Source organism: Brachyhypopomus gauderio, unplaced genomic scaffold, assembly GCF_052324685.1.
Source record: "Brachyhypopomus gauderio isolate BG-103 unplaced genomic scaffold, BGAUD_0.2 sc81, whole genome shotgun sequence".
NCBI lineage: Eukaryota > Metazoa > Chordata > Actinopteri > Gymnotiformes > Hypopomidae > Brachyhypopomus > Brachyhypopomus gauderio.
In genome coordinates, this window is record NW_027506902.1 from 176,854 (window position 1) to 181,324 (window position 4,471).

Here is a 4,471-nt window from a genome sequence, read left to right on the forward strand (position 1 = left end):
CCGTGTAAAGGAGGCCTAAAACAATTACTGTTGGACAATGGCATTAATTTGTAATATGACGTGATTACAGACGTATTTCATATTTTGGAATGTTTTGTGTTTCTTGATATGGTGGTAAAATGAGTTATGTTGAGTGTCCTAAGATAGGCCTACGTGAGCGAATAGCTGGAGCAATGCTATCTGCTGAGATATTGAGAATTTCTTCTCTCGTTGTCTCAGGAGTCTCTGTAATGAACCATCCTTTAACATTTAATTATGTTACATCTTTTACAACACAAAACAACAATAAATGTCTTGCGAGAGGACTGACTCAGTGTATTTTATATACACAAGTTCATACAAGGTTCATCCCAGTATTACCAGTGACGCACAAATGACAGGACCGGATAAATAGGAAAGGCTGCTGGTGTGCTAGTTTATTTGTGTTTTAAATCGAACTGTTAACGTCATTTTCTATACCTTGCACAAAATAATATCGAATCTTTCGGTATTTGCGATATCTCAGCGACACGATGAAGGTATGCTCTCATTAGTGTAGGATCACAGGAACACCTCTGACTACACAACACGTTACCTCAACTATGAAGTCCAGTGTCGTGTCCAATTACTTGTGAATGACATGAACCGTACAACCATTCAAACGTTTGGGCACGTGTTTGTTTTCTAGCGTGTGCGAGCGTGTTTCTTTCTGACGGGCACATAATGGGATGTCCTAGACAGCTGTTTGTTTTTTTTTGCCGTGTTGATAGAAGCAGAAGATGCAGTGTGTACCAGGGAGGTATGCTAACACCTCTGCACCATTCCTCACACACGCATGCACACGCACGCACGCACGCACACACACGCGCACAGCAGAGACACTGCACCAACTAGCACAGGCACTTGCGACAATAGGCCCCCTGCGTTTAGCACATGTGGCAGGGCAAAAGCCAACCACCTCCCACGCCTGCACCCTCTTCCATATGCAATGTGAACTGATATTTCATTAAGTTTGATTTGTGTGTGTGGGGGTGGGGGGTGGGCGATGTATGTTTTATTTGTGTGTGTGTGACTTCGTTATCCTCACTAATGCTTGAAATGTCCCATTTCCACATTTATATCATGATTTCTGGTCTCTTTTATGCTTTTCTTTTAATCGTTGTTGTGCTCTTCGTATTCCCACATGTTATAAGACTAATATATCTGAGAACTGTGATACCATGACACCATTGAAAAAGAGATCTCTCTCTCTTTTCCTCCTTCCTCACATTATACGGCTTATAGCCACGCAAGGTCATTTTCAAGGACACTCCAGTATCCCTGCCCGCCTCCTGGTTGGCTAACTGACTGTTAAAGAGACAGCATTCTGCCAAGCACAAGCTCCCAGGGCTTACACACACACACACACACACACACACACACACACACACACACACACACACACACACACACACACATGTCTTACAGCAGACTGCAGCGTCAGCAGTCACACATCGTTTACAAGTGTGGCAATCCCTCAAGATGCACCATGTCAGAATATAAATAATTCTTCAGCAGTCACATTCAGCCTTTTTAGGTGAGTGCAGAACCAGCAAGCCCCGCCCCAATCTGTCCGCGCTGCAGCGATGACCTTTCCTCCACCTGCCCTTTAGCAGGGGAGCAGGGGCCCCGCTATTCATGAGCCCACCTAAAGGTCACAGTCATCAGGAGAGGGGGTGTGAGCCTCAGCCCCTCGGTCCGAAAGGCCCGTTTCACTGACCAACCACAGCCTGCGGTCCCTGCTGGAGGAAGGGAGCGGCACTCACAGCTTCTTCTGACCCACTTTAAATTAAACAGGCGTGAGAGAAAGAGAGAGAGACAGAGAGAGAGAGAGAGAGAGAGAGAGAGAGAGAGAGAGAGAGAGAGAGAGAGAGAGATGTACAGTTGAATGGGACTGAAAGGATTACAGATGATGGACTACTGCAAACTTTACAAAAATCAAGTTGATGATCAAGTAGATGTCGTGTAGACTTTTATAACGACTAGTACACCATTCAGTATGCCTAGGTAAAAATACTCACACAACTGTTTGTATGTGTGTGTGCATTTCAAGCTGAGGTTTATTGGTCATATATCACCTAGTCCTCGTCTAATGTTCCTGTCTCGGTGTCCCTGTCTCCTTGTCTCTGTGTCCTCTTTCATATTCACTCCTCAGGTTGTCTTCCTCTGTCTCAACACCATTCCACCCTGCTCATCTTTTCCCTCTGCCTGTTCCTTCTGTCCACCAGCTAACTCGGTCATGCTAGCCACTTCCTCCCCAAGGGGGCATCTTCTCTCTCTATTCCTCTTATCCCTTCTTTTTTTCCACTCCTCCATTCCCATGGTCCTTGTCCTCATCTGAGAAGACACCCCAGTTACTATTCCCAGTCTGTGTGCTCCATCACAGGGAACACTGCATAGAATTTGTGTACTGCCCTCCCCTCACACACACACACTCATACACACACACACACACACACACACACACACACACACACACACACACACACACACACACACACACACACACACACACACACACTCACACACACAAAACATGTGCCCAAACGTGCCTACACAGCAATCTTAGTAGAATAGAATGTCTAGCTCTCAGTTATATGCTGTGCTTGTCAGACACTGTTCCTGTCACTCTCTTCCTGAACTGCTTACACAGGCCTCAGCACGGAATGACATTTCAGTCTCTTCCTCTGTCTTGCTTTTCCTGCATGTCTCTTAAAGACTTCTATAGTTTTCTATCTCTCCCTCTCTCCCCCTTTCTCTCTCCCTCTCCCTCTCTCCTCTTTTTCCAAGTCAGCACAATGATTTTGAGGCAAGGTCACCTGACCGCTGTTGCTGTGGAGACCGAAGTTGGGGATGTTTTTCCTCCTTGGAGAGATAGCAAGAGAAAGACTAAAGGTAAAGAGTTACTGAAGGATACTGAACATACACTGCGACGGCCATTTTACCTATTCAAAAGGCAAGGGAAAACTTTATTAAAAGTGCAAGTTGTGAACAATGTTTAAAAGATTGCAGTCTCAAACAACACCTTAGGTTTATTTTATTAAAAACATGTATATCTATATATGATAGTAGTATAAACATTTAAAGTATTAAATGCATAGTAAACACAATGTTTCTGTGTGAGAAGCTGCCACTGTTTTCTAAGACATGTCTGGTCTTTCAGACCTCAGGAGACCTCCCCATCACTGCATTGAGGGGGAGCTCCTAACAGGAGGTGCCTTCATCCTGCCACAGCTATACTCATCCTCCTCTCTTCTGTTTCCAGTGTGTTTGTGTATTAGCACATGCCAAACACACAACAAAGTATATACAGTGACTACATATCTATCTCTTCCCCTTCCTAGGAGACAATATCTCAGAGGGCTTTCATTCCTACCACTGACCACAGGAACCGACAGTTGCAGCAAAATGAGCTATGACACTGTATGCATCTGGAATAAAATTAACTGGGGAATAAACTGTAGCAAAAAGCACAGGTTTTCTTCTAAAGAGATAAGGTCCTTGAAGTAAGATGTGCTGACCTTGTGCAGGGTCATGGAAAATAACTTATGTATAATTTACATATCATGAGGAACAAAATTTCATAGAATTTGCATAATGATTCCATAAGTGGCACTAAGAATACTTTAATTAGCAGCGAGTGGCGCAAGATTTGGGTGGAGTGACCAAGTATCTGTTTTAACGGTACATTGTTGGATCGCCCCTCTTAAAGGAGCACGCTGCATTGTGTGATCTGTGAAAATCTTCTAATGCAATAGAAGCTTGTTTGAATTGCTTGAACGACTCTGACTGATTTCCTTTCTACACATCAAGGAACACGTGAACACTTAAACACTAAACAAGGAGGGTGCTCATACAAAGGTCATCTAAGCAGCCATTTACAGGTGAAAATCAGTGCTGGCCTGTAGCACAGGATGCAGGACCTTCAGTGATAATTTCCTAACTGAAATTTTGGTCCAGAGCTGTAAATTGCAGGGAAGGGAAGCGATGTTCGCAACATTCGTACTGAGAGGGTCTGAATATGCAGTGATGTGACTGAGGACAGACCTAACAGGCATGGAGTAACAAAGGGCCTAGTGCAGCACAACTGGCGCGCGTGGGGCTGCATGCACGCGTGTTCAACGCTTTAACATTTACGTCACGCCACAAAAGTATTCGGCAGGCCAACCTTTTAAAAAGAAGTGCCATGCTACATTACTAACTTTGACTTAGCTTGTAGAGTCCGGTCATTAAGCAAATTTCTCCGGAGAACAACGGATGATGGCCCGGTACACTGAATTCTGCAGTAACGAAGGAGGGGCATTTGTTACATTCGATTGGTCCGTTTAATCATCCATCGCCGTGAGGATTGGACGAATGATACGTCGATCGAAAAACGCACTGGGTTCTCATTGGATCTGTGGGTATATTGTGGGCGGTTCGCGGAAAATGTTCATTTATGAGGTTGGAAAGG

At 44.5% G+C, this 4,471-nt stretch overlaps 1 long non-coding RNA gene across 1 annotated transcript; it reads left to right on the forward strand.

Annotated features, from left to right (window-relative positions):
- The first annotated feature begins 2,208 nt into the window (after positions 1-2,208).
- Positions 2,209-3,776, forward strand: LOC143493038 (uncharacterized). Its single transcript, XR_013125314.1, has 3 exons — positions 2,209-2,913; positions 3,182-3,232; positions 3,363-3,776. It is a non-coding gene; the product is annotated as an uncharacterized LOC143493038 (long non-coding RNA).
- The last annotated feature ends 695 nt before the right edge of the window (positions 3,777-4,471 follow it).